Source organism: Nyctereutes procyonoides, unplaced genomic scaffold, assembly GCF_905146905.1.
Source record: "Nyctereutes procyonoides isolate TBG_1078 unplaced genomic scaffold, NYPRO_anot_genome, whole genome shotgun sequence".
In the NCBI taxonomy this organism is placed as follows: domain Eukaryota; kingdom Metazoa; phylum Chordata; class Mammalia; order Carnivora; family Canidae; genus Nyctereutes; species Nyctereutes procyonoides.
This window is the reverse complement of record NW_026575122.1, coordinates 2,763,383-2,775,469: the sequence shown is the minus strand read 5'-3', so window position 1 is coordinate 2,775,469 and position 12,087 is coordinate 2,763,383.

Sequence of the window (12,087 nt, the reverse complement as noted above, 5' to 3'; positions counted from 1 at the left end):
GGGTCCTGGGGTCCTCGGGGTCCTGGGGTCCTGGGGTCCTCGGGGTCCTGGGGGTCCTGGGGTCCTCGGGGTCCTGGGGGTCCTGGGGTCCTCGGGATCCTGGGGTCCTCGGGGTCCTGGGGTCCTGGGGGTCCTGGGGTCCTGGGGGTCCTGGGGTCCTGGGGGTCCTCGGGGTCCTGGGGGTCCTGGGGTCCTCGGGGTCCTGGGGGTCCTGGGGTCCTCGGGATCCTGGGGTCCTGGGGGTCCTGGGGTCCTGGGGGTCCTGGGGTGCTCAGGATCCTGGGGTCCTCGGGGTCCTGGGGTCCTGGGGGTCCTGGGGTCCTGGGGGTCCTGGGGTCCTCGGGGTCCTGAGGTCCTGGGGTCCTGGGGGTCCTGGGGTGCTCAGGATCCTGGGGTCCTCGGGATCCTGGGGTCCTCGGTCCTGGGGTCCTGGGGTCCTGGGGTCCTGGGTCCTCGGGGTCCTGGGGTCCTGGGGTCCTCGGGGTCCTGGGGGTCCTGGGGTCCTCGGGGTCCTGGGTCCTGGGGTCCTGGGGTCCTGGGTCCTGGGGTCCTGGGGGTCCTGGGGGTCCTGGGGTCCTCGGGGTCCTGGGGTCCTGGGGTCCTGGGGTCCTGGGGGTCCTGGGGTCCTCGGGGTCCTGGGGTCCTGGGGTCCTGGGGGTCCTGGGGTCCTCGGGTCCTGGGGTCCTCGGGGTCCTGGGGTCCTCGGGGTCCTGGGGGTCCTGGGGTCCTGGGGTCCTGGGTCCTCGGGGTCCTGGGGTCCTGGGGTCCTCGGGGTCCTGGGGGTCCTGGGGTCCTCGGGGTCCTGGGTCCTGGGGTCCTGGGGGTCCTGGGGTCCTGGGGTCCTGGGGTCCTGGGGTCCTGGGGTCCTGGGGTCCTGGGGGTCCTGGGGTCCTCGGGGTCCTGGGTCCTGGGGTCCTCGGGGTCCTGGGGGTCCTGGGGTCCTCGGGGTTCTGGGTCCTGGGGTCCTCGGGGTCCTGGGGGTCCTGGGGTCCTGGGGGTCCTGGGGGTCCTGGGGTCCTGGGGGTCCTGGGGTCCTCGGGGTTCTGGGTCCTGGGGTCCTCGGGGTCCTGAGGTCCTGGGGTCCTGGGGGTCCTGGGGTCCTGGGGGTCCTGGGGTCCTCGGGGTTCTGGGTCCTGGGGTCCTCGGGGTCCTGGGGTCCTGGGGTCCTCGGGGTTCTGGGTCCTGGGGTCCTCGGGGTCCTGGGGTCCTCGGGGTTCTGGGTCCTGGGGTCCTCGGGGTCCTGGGGGTCCTGGGGGTCCTGGGGGTCCTGGGGTCCTGGGGTCCTCGGGGTCCTGGGGTCCTCCACCCGTTGCTCCCCCTCCCCCTCCCCGATGGCCCGGCCCCTCCCCCTCCCCCTCCGTCCAGGTTCCTGGCCCCCCCCGCCCCCCCCAGCCCAGGGCCCAGCGCCGAGTCGGCCCCCGGGGCCCAGGCCAGTCCTCCCGCGACGGCGGGGGCAGCGAGGTCGCCTCCCTCACGACGGGCAAACGGGAACCTGAGCCGCCGCGGGGGGCGCACGGAGCCGGGGCGGGGGGCGGGGGGCACGGGGGGGCACGGGGGGGCACGGGGGGGACGGGGGGGCACGGGGGGCTGCCGCTGGCTCCGCGGTAGCCGCGCCCCGGCCTGCCCCGCGGGGTCACGGGGTCACAGGGCCCAGTCCCGGGCGGTGGGTGCAGCGGCTCCCGGGCCGCAGGTGGGCGCCACCGCCTCGCCGCCACCGCCTGGGGGGCTCGGGGGCCTGGGGCGGAGGGGCCGCGGGGGCAGGGGGGCGGGCCTGGGGGGAGGGGGGGTAGCGGGGCGGGGGGGGGGAGTGGGGGGCGAGGGGACGAGTGGGGCGGGGGAGGGTGGAAGGGAGCAGGCCTGGGGGGAGTGGGGCTGGGGTGCCGTGGGGCGGGGGTGAGGGGAGAGGGGCAGGGGGGCCGCGGGGGTAAGGGAGCGGGCGAGGGTGAGCGGGTTCGGTAGCCTTCCCCACCCCTCCCCCTCTCTCCCCCTTTCTCCCCCCTCCTCCCCCCTTCCTTCCCCTTCCTCTCCCCTCATTCCCTTCCTTCTCCTCCTCCTCTCCCCTCCTCCCTCCTCTCCTCCCCCTCCTCCCCTCCTCTCCTCCCCCTCCTTCTTCTCCTCCCTCCTCTCCCCTCATTCCCTTCCTTCTCCTCCTCCTCCTCCTCCCCTCCTCTCCTCCCCCTCCTTCTCCTCCTCCCCCTCCTACCCCCTCATTCCCTTCCTCCCCCCCCCCCCACCCCCCCCCCCCGCTTCTGGAGAACCCGAGTCCTTTTGCTCCAACAGGCACTTCCCTCGGAGCCCAGCAGCCCCGGGCTGAAGAGCAGGTGCAAGAAACACGGTGCCTGTGACTTCGGGGGCAGACACCTGTGGGTCTGCTAGTCTGGCGGGGACTGGGGTGTTCGAGTTGGTCTGTAAGGCTGTGGGACGGAGAGAGCCCGCGGTGAGCTCAGGAGGTGGGCTCCAACTACCGAGCCCCCCCCCCCCCCCCCCGGGGAACACAGGCGGTGGGCACCCCCTCCCAGGGCCCTGCGCTGACCTCGGGTGTCTGTCTGTCTCCGCCACGAGGGCGCCCAGGGTGCAGACTCCGGTGGGGAGCCCGATGGGTCCAGGGAAGAGCGCAGGCTTTGGAGCAGGACACCTCTGGGTCCAAATCCCGGCTCGGTTCCCTGCAAACTGTGTGCCTCTGGCCAGTTACTTAATTGCTCAGGGACTTAGTTTCATAACCCCCCAGACACCAATAGGGACACGTCCTTGCCTGGTTTTTATGACGATTACTTGCGATAAAGTACGCAACACTCGGCCAATCGAGAGCGATCAATGTCCTTTTCCTGGACAAACTCAGGATGGGGGGGGGGGAGGCAATGATCTGCCTTTTTAAAAGAACTGTGAAAAGTAAAAATAAACCAGTATCTTTACAGAACCATGTAACTATCTTAATTTACATAAAATAACAGAAACATTTCTTAGACGCATAACTGAGTAGCGGAAAAGCCAGAATGGTGCGGGCGAACCAAGAAAGAAACAAGCACAGACTAGGGGTTTTTCCCCTCTTTATTTACAAAATAAGGAAATGGTGAACGGAAGTTTGAGTCTGTCTTGATAATGATACGCAGTAGTTCAAGGAAAGTGAGATTAGCGGCAGTTAGAGATGTTTCTGTGGAATCGGATTTGGGCTTGACTCTAGGATTTTGGCCAAAGAGTCAGGTGGTGTCAGAGCCGAGACCGCTCAGACGCGAGATGGGCAAAGAGGTGGAGGGCTGTGGCCCAGGACCCTGGTGGCCGCGACCCCGTAACAGCCGTAGTTCGCAGGACTGGAGAACGGCGCACCCTCCCCACGTCCCCCCCCCCCCCTGCAGATCGAGGTGCTGAGCTGGGTCCCCGCTGCTCCGGCAGGACAGCCAAGGAACCGTTGCACCTGAGGCCAGCCGGTGAGGGACAGGCCGGGTGAAGCCTGTATTCCTGGTCGCTGGTCACAGGCGGGCGGCCCTCTGGCATCTCTGACACGTGCCCTCCTACACCCCCGCTAACTCTCCTCGGGAGGTTGACATGGGGATTGTTCATCGTTTCTGTCGGTCCAAACCGTCTGCCCCCTTCACAGTCTGGAACGTTCCTCCAGATGAGGGCTTCCCAGCCTCGATACCCCTGACATGGCAGTGGCCTAGGTGTCTCTAGGATAATCACAAAAGGCCACCTTCGGGTAGTTCTAGGAGCATCTACCACCCAGGGACCGGATTTCAGGAACAGTGACCAGGGCCCAGGTCACGCAAGCGGTCACGGCATTCGTGGGCGCCAGTGGACCCCGGCGGCGCTGCCCTCCCGGACCGGTTACTGTGGGGACAGGTTGTCGTCCATGCAGGAGCCTGCGTGTGACCCGAGGCAGGGCCCATCGTGGGCGGCCTGCGGGCTTGCTGCTCCCCCAGGGCTGCTGGTCCCCACGGACACGGGCACCCCGAGCCGCAGGTACTTGCTGTCGCAGTCCCAAGGACTGGAAGTGCTCACTGGGGGGGCAGAGCCCGGGGGTGGGGGTCCGTCCTGGGGGTGGTGGGAAATCCGAGGCATTGGGTCCCTCACCTTGTGAGCGCTGAGGGTCCTCCCCGGGCCGGCCCGGATCTCCCCCTCTTGCCGGGACACCAGCCACCGCCCCGGGGCCTGCCCTAAGCCGGGACGACCTCCTGGTGACCCGTGACTCCTGCCCGGGCGGCGGCAGCGGCTGGGGTCGGGCCTGAACCTCTTCCTGGGGGACCCGCCAGTACAGCCTCCCGGACCCCCGGCTAGCGGGTTCTGCCCCCTGTGCCCGCGCCGGCCTGCGGACTTGTCAGTAGGTGACACCAGTGGAAAACGTCAGGGCCCAAGGTCTGAGGAATGTGCCTGGCACCAGGCTCCGCGGCCCGGCAGGTGGCCCTCGCCACGCAGCTGCCCTCGCCCGGCCCGGCCCCTTGCCCTGGGCCTAGGGTGGTGGTCCAGGCCCCGCCGCCTTGGCTCCCGCGCAGCGGCTGCCCCCCCCGCCCCGCCCCGGGGCGCCCGCGCTGGTGTCCCCGGCCCCCCGACGGCAGCTGGACCCTGCGGTAACAGCTTAGGGATGCCGTCCGTGCCTGCCTCTAAGTTACAGCAAAACCGTGTCCCCAATTCACATTTCTTTCTGCCTCTTCTAGGAGCACATGAAGTTCCTGACAGGTTGGCCCTGGGCCGCCTCGGATGAAGGCGTGCAGTCTCCTCTGTTGAGTCTTCTGGAACAATGGTGGTAAAGCCGCACCGGCCTTGAAGGGGAGCAGTCTTCCCTTTCAGGAAGAGCTCACTGCTTGCATCTGTCCCCTCTTCTTACTCGGGAAGTCTCACGTGCACGTGGCTGTGGGAGAGCACAGGTGAGGAAAATTGGTCTGCTTGGAATTCGGCAGCAAGACTTCATCACGATGGAGAGAACCTGGATTTCTGGATTGGCCCGTGGCAACCCGAGCCAAGCTGGGTGCCCTGAAGCCGCCGTGCATGGACATGGACGGCCGCTCGCCGTGAGAGCCGGGGCCCTGTGGCTCCCCCCTCCCTTCTCTGTGCGTGGACGTTGCGCACGGACGTCCGTCCCTCTGCGGATGGACCAGGTCTGGCCACGTGTGACCCCGCTCACTGGAGTCTTCAGAAGTGCCGGCGAGCAGGAGAGAATGTCACCTTGCTGGTAAAGGCAGCACATGATAAATATTCACTTTCCCTTTTCTTCCCTTTCCCCTCGTTTTCCCTGATTTTAAAGGCAAGTGGAAGAAAGGAGCTGGGGCAGAGCTGGAAGCGGGGAAAGAGGAGAGAAAACGTCGTGGGTCGTGGAGGCAGAGGGGGGAGTGGCAGGGTTGGGGAGCTCGGCTGAGGCTTTGTCGGCTGTGGAAAGTTTGTTCACAGACTTGGCTTGAGAGTGTCCGGAGGACCTTTGGGCGCAGCCCCCCGCCCCTCCTCTCGTCTGTTCGGCTCTGTGCACGTGGCAGGTGCTGGACCGGGCCGAGGGCCTGGCTGCTAAGGCTCTAGGGGACCCTCCTCTCCTGGTCGCCCAGCAGGCTCAGCAGGGCCGGAAAGGAAGTGGGTGGAGCTCGAGGACCCTGTGCGCTGGCTGGAGCCGGGCTCTGTCCCCGGGCTCCAGGCAGCCAGGGACGGGGGACCAAGCCTAGCATCGGGGGTCGTGAATAAAGGGACCTCAGAGTTCCTGAAAGGACAGAAAGTTATGAGGGGGATGGAATCTACCCTTATCCGTTAAAGTAATATATATCGTTAAAAAAAGGTCTTTGAAGCTCTCACAGTCTGGTTGGGTATTTATGACGGGACAGGTGCTAAGGAGAGAGTGTAGGAAAGAAAATATCTTAAATGCTACTTAATCAAGAAATGAAGAACATATTACAAGTTCTGTGGGGGAGATGGAGGAGAAGATTCAGCAACCCATTTGCACACTGTTTTATTTATTTGGAAGTGACCTAAAGGACACTTCATACTGGCACATCAGCCACTTTGTTCAGCCTTTTAGGTCTAAACTCCTGGAGGTTAGAAGTTCTAGCCTCCGAGGGCTCGACTTCACCAATAAAATTTGCCTAACAAGCATTTTCAGCTATATGAGTTCATTTTATTTTACAACAACCCTGTAGGATAGACCAGACGGGTATGACATCTCCATTTTCTAAAATTTCATTTTATTTTTTTAGAGAGGGGGGGAAGGGTTCTGAGCGAGAGGGAGAGAGAGAGAGAATCTTAAACAGGCTCCATGCCCGGCACGGAGCCCAAGGTGGGGCTCGATCTCACAACACTGAGATCATGACCTGAGCTGGAATCAAGAGTTGGACACTTAACCAACCGAGCCACCCAGGTGCCCCGACACCTCCAGTTTTAGATGACAATATTGAGACTTAGAGCAGTTAAATCATATAGCTAATGAGTGCTTGAGCCAGGCTCTTCTCTGCCAGGGCTCGAACCAGTGCACTTCCCACCGTGATGTACTATTTCTCCTGACAACAGAGCTCCTGAGGACATTGTACGATCAGAATTACCAAAGATCGTTTCTGAAAGTAGGGTTCAAAGGCAGGAGCTATTTGACAATATTTGAACCAGACCTAGAGGGATCCCTGGGTGGTGCAGCGGTTTGGCACCTGCCTTTGGCCCAGGGCACGATCCTGGAGACCCGGGATCAAATCCCATGTCGGGCTCCCGTGCATGGAACCTGCTTCTCCCTCTGCCTGCGTCTCTGCCTCTCTCTCTATATATATATGACTATCGTAAATAAAAAGAAAAAATTAAAAAAAAAATTGAACCAGACCTAGAGCAATGATTCCAGTGGAGCAGAAAACTCAAGGATTCTTCCGTGAAGTAGGGGTTTTGAATCTAGAGAACGGTTGCATTTTTTTTTTTTTGGTATGAATTAAATCTTACAAATCATGGGGCAGACATCTTTGTTCTCATTTTATAGATGAGAAAACCGGCTCTCGGAGATGTTAAGTCTGTGCAGTAAAGACTTTGGCCTTGCCCACAGAGCGGTCTGGCCTTTGCCCTTGACTTCTAGGAGATAAGCTATGTCATACCTGATAAAATGTCTTTGTTTAGGGTAGAGGCTGACCACTCCCGACAGTCTTAGAGTGGTGGCTGGCCTTGCCCTAGGGACCAACCATGTGATTCAGGGTGGAGGTTATGGGGTCACAAAGTATCAGTCAGCCTGGAGGCTGAGTACCAGCAGCGGTAATCAGAGCATCTAGAAAGTGGGAGGGAATATGGAGAAGCCAGTCCACCAGGTGGATAAGGCAAGCGGCACCAAGAGGAGGCGACTGGGAGATCTTGAGTTGGATCAGTTGGCATGTGGCAGGAGGCAGGGTGATGGCTCACAAGTCCTAAGCTTACACACTTACGGGCAACCCCTTAGGTGTGCTGAGGTAGTGCTCCCATCCATCCGAAGTGGAGGCGGCTGAGCCCTCCTTAGCCTTTCATGCAAGAGCCCTTAGGACAAGAGAGGGAAGATGGGGAAGTCAGAGAGCAGCCGTGGATTTTAATACCCATTTCTGTAGGCTCTGGCCTACACTACACCGGAACGATAAATTATGAGATTAAGGTATCACCATACCTTTTCTCTGTGGACCACAAATTGTTGCTGCTTTCTTCCGGAAACTTCAGCGTTCCAGGAAAGGAGCACAGCTGCAAGACCAACAGAGCCCCTCCCTTGGAGCTAGTGTAGGATCTACACAGTGAGGCAATGAAGCTTCCTTGCATCGTAAACATCCTCAGTAAAATCTGCTATAAAGTTCTGTTTAAATTTCAGGTGGTTTGATAAAGCGATCAGTTTAATCAGTCATCGGACCCAACTGGGAGAGACAATTTGGTCCAACAGTCTGGCTCCATTAAAAGCGAAACATTTGAATGAGGTACTTGAGTGTATTCTCAAGTAAAGAGAGAGTCTTAACACTACCGAGGTGGCTGCGTACGTAGTCGGGGGATTAGGGCGATGGAGGAAGTCGGATCCCTGGATGCCCGCTTTGTACCAGCCACTTTTCCTCCTTGATTCATCCTCACATCGACCTGATGTGGATGTATTAGTACCCCTGTTTTACAGATGACAGATTGAGGCTCGAGGACTTACGCGACTTGCCAAAGGTCGTCAAAAGATGGTGGAGGCAGCCCTGAAGCTCAGACCGTTCCGCTACCAAATCTTGACCATCTCATCATTCTACACTGTCTGCCTGTTAGAAATATAATTCAGAAATGTATTACACCCTCAGGGCATCCCAGGGAATTATTGACTTTGGAATCTAAGTAAGAAATTCTGAGGCATGCTCCAAATTGATCTCTGATTTATGATGTGTGCGTGTATCTTTTCCCCTAATCTTGCCCAAATGTGTAGAATCCAAGTAAGTTCAACGTCTACTTACTAAATATCACTGATCCAACCATTCGTTCTCCTTTTTTGGGAAAGATCCAATTCCAGTTTATCAACCTCAGTGAAAGCTATCGATATATTCACTTATATTTCCTTTGTACGCTACACAGCTGACACCCAGAAGCGCTGTCTCTGGGATGCGCATAGAAGATGCTCAGGGTTCCCCTTTGTGATATTTGCGTCATAGAGTAATTGACGATCCAATTCTTTGAACTCTGGCTGCCCTGCTGTACGTAGTTTTCCTCCTGGTTTTGACGCCACCATTACCCTCCGCATAGAACCCTGAAGCCTAGGACTGTCCAGTTTCGCAACTTGCAACGGCAAGAAAGAAGACTTCAAAGGAGCGATTTCAGCGTCCGCGGAGGTAGCCGCATAGGGGCTTACGTGCATTTAAGATTTACCCCTGCGGTTCCCGTGAAGACTTTGGTACCTACTGCGCGCTAGATGTCAGCAGGTCTCAAGTCGAAGAGCAAATCGGTTAGGCCTGATGTTGCTGCTTAGACTAGAATTCTCTTTGGAAACGACTCCTCTCTGGTTACCGGAGTTAGCACTTGGCATTACACACGCGCACACACACACACACACACACGTCTGTCGCTTTAACTTTTTACTGAATTAGACATATGAATTGGGCATCCAGAGGTAGGTGGCCTGCAGATCCGCTGATGCCAAATGCAAATCTTTGCAGAGCTGCAAATTTCAAAGACAGGAAGCTAAAGCCTCGGGGACAACTTCATAAACCACTGCCAATTTGTTTTCGCATATATCCGTGCTCTGCTAATATTACTAAGAAACAGAACAATCTCTTTAAAATTGCTGTTGGCACATTTACAAATAATCAACAGAAGCGATGAAGTGAGCAAAGATATGTTTTCTCCTACTGAAGCGATCTTAGAATCTCTCACTGTCCTTTTAGTCAGTTTGGAGGTTGTTAGCAGATCATTAGCGACTTTATCACACCATCTGTTTCTAGACATTTTAACTGAAGAAACACTCTGTCTTAACTTGCCTTAAAAATTTACGAATCAAAAAAGGAATCGGGGCAACATATCCCACGTTTTTCTGGTGAAGATTGCCCACACAGATGTTCAGGTAAAGGAAATTTGGCGCCGCTATCACACGGCCGTGGGCGAGACACACCCGAATTTCCAGCGCAGCTTGGAGTTTGCAACCGACAGTGTTACTTTTCCGTGGATTAACACGTGGGTTGACCACCCGCTCCTCCACCTTGTGCTGGGATTATAAACTAATGGTTTTATTGTATAAGCCCAGACTGTGAGGTGTGAACGTACCTGTGTAGTTTGGTCAAATGAAACTCGTGACAAAAATGTCATGTTAATGATATTTAACTAAACTGTGTGATAATTAAGCCAACTGGTAACCAATTTCCATACATGATGGAATGTGTGTTAATTTCCTGAGACATCTCCATTTCTACTTTTTCTACTCATTTTAAAAGATCTGCTCTGTTAATAATTATTCTCATACTTCCTCTTTGCTCCAATATATATAGTATTTTAGCATCAGTATCTTTTTCTTCCTTTTTTAAATTTTATTTTATTGGAGTTCAATTTGCCAACATACAGCATAACACCCAGTGCTCATCCTGCCAAGGGCCCCCCTCAGTGCCCATCACCCTGTCACCCCCACCCCCCGCCCTCCTCCCCCTCCACCACCCCTAGTTCATTTCCCAGAGTTAGGAGTCTTTATGTTCTGTCTCCCTTTCTGATATTTCCCACACATTTTTTCTCCCTTCCCTTCTATTCCCTTTCACTATTATTTATATTCCCCAAATGAATGAGACCATATAATGTGTGTCCTTCTCCGATTGACTTACTTCACTCAACATAATACCCTCCAGGTCCATCCACATCGAAGCAAATGGTGGGTATTTATCATCTCTAATGGCCGAGGAATATCCCACTGTACACACAGACCACAGCTTCTCTTCCATCATCCTTTGATGGACACCGAGGCTCCTCCCACAGTTTGGCTATTGTGGCCGTTGCTGCTAGAAACATCGGGTGCAGGTGTCCCGGCGTTTCAGTGCATCTGTACCTTTGGGGTAAATCCCCAGCAGTAGCATCAGTATCTTAATCATACTGTTCATCATCAGCAAAACACGTAACCGACACACATGAAAGAGAGATAATCTGGACTTTCTGTCGGGGAAAGCAGGGGGAATTGGTTGGTATTCCACAGAGGGGACAGGGAGGACGCTCTGGAACTCAGGTGACTCTCTGGGGTGTCTCTTAGTATTTCCACATTCATTTATAAAAGTCAATGGAAAAACTACAAGAACTAAAGCAGGACACCAAGGATTCAGACCATTCACACGTGGAGGTTTGGTCGCCCTATCAGTTAAGAACCCCAAGTAACTGAGGTCCTGATTGAGGGCAAAAAAGAGAATCGTGGAATTTGAAATGAAAGAAGGAAGTCGTGAACATCAGCTGTAGGGTCCCTCCCCCAGGTCTCTAACTTTGAATAGTTTCCACCTTTTCCCTTCAGTCCTACGGAGGGTAATTGCCCCCTGCAGTTACTACCTCCATGACGTCTCCCTTTACCCTCCTAGTTACCTGGTCAACAGCTCTTCATCCAGGGAACTAATCTGATGTTTAATGATGTCAGTTCCCACATTCGGTGTAGCTGCTGCCTTCTGGCGGCCCGGCACGTCACGGATGAGCTCTCCTGCTCTCCGAATGCTACTCCGGGCGCTTCCCTCTTGAAATTCTTTCCTTTCCTTAAAAGGCGTTGGGCAGTGAACTCCCATCTTCCTAGTCCTCTTCCGAGGCCTCCTGGCACGGTTCAGAGGCCGCGCTGTCTTCCTCATCGCCCTGCATGTCAGAATAGAGGACTTGGGAGCTACCAGGGCCCTCGAGGAGTGTGAGGAGTGTGAGGTGGGGAACACTGAGAAAACAAGTGCGGGGATGGGGGATCTCGTCGGGCACCTTGTTAGCGGTCGGTTGCAGGTGCGCACGGTGGGGTCACCATCTGTCTGGGTCGCCCACAGTGGCCATCAAAATGCAGATAGCGAGGCAAGAGTGAGGGAAGTGAGGGGGTACCCCGGTGTCTGTGGCAGGGGACCTAGGCAAGGGGACCTGGGCCCTCCCGGCCAGGCGGCCGCAGCAGGGGAGTGCGAGCCTGCGGCCGGCCTGGGCCCCACGAGCCGACCCGACCCGGGCTGGCACATGGAGCTTTCCCGACTGGTGGGGGGGGGGCAGCCACACCTCGAGAGCCAAGCGCCTCCGCTGGCTTCGCAAAGTAATTTCTGGTACCTCAGCCTGTGGCAGGGGCAGCGCAGCAACCTGCAGGGCCGCAGAGGGAAGTTAGTTGGGAAGCTAAGGCTGGGATCCGGGGCAGGGGTGAGGAGCCGGGCCACAGGCTCAGGGGTGGCGACAGGCGCGTGAAGGCGCCTCACGAGGAGGTGCCAGGGCCCGTGGGCGTCCACGAGTGCTCGTGACCTTGGTTCCTTCCCCTTCCGTACCTCAGGAAGTCCCAGGTCAAGGGAACCTTCCAGCGTATGTCTTGTATGGCAGCTTGGTGTCTCAGTCCAGGGCGAGCCCACGCCGGCCCCTCTCCAGAGCTGAGCGCCCGCCCTCCGTCGTGCCCGTGTGTCTGTGCCCTGCGAGCTTCATTATTGTCTTCGCGATAAATGCAGGACAAGGGGGGACAAAACTGACCTTTAACTGCATGTTTCGTGGTAAAAT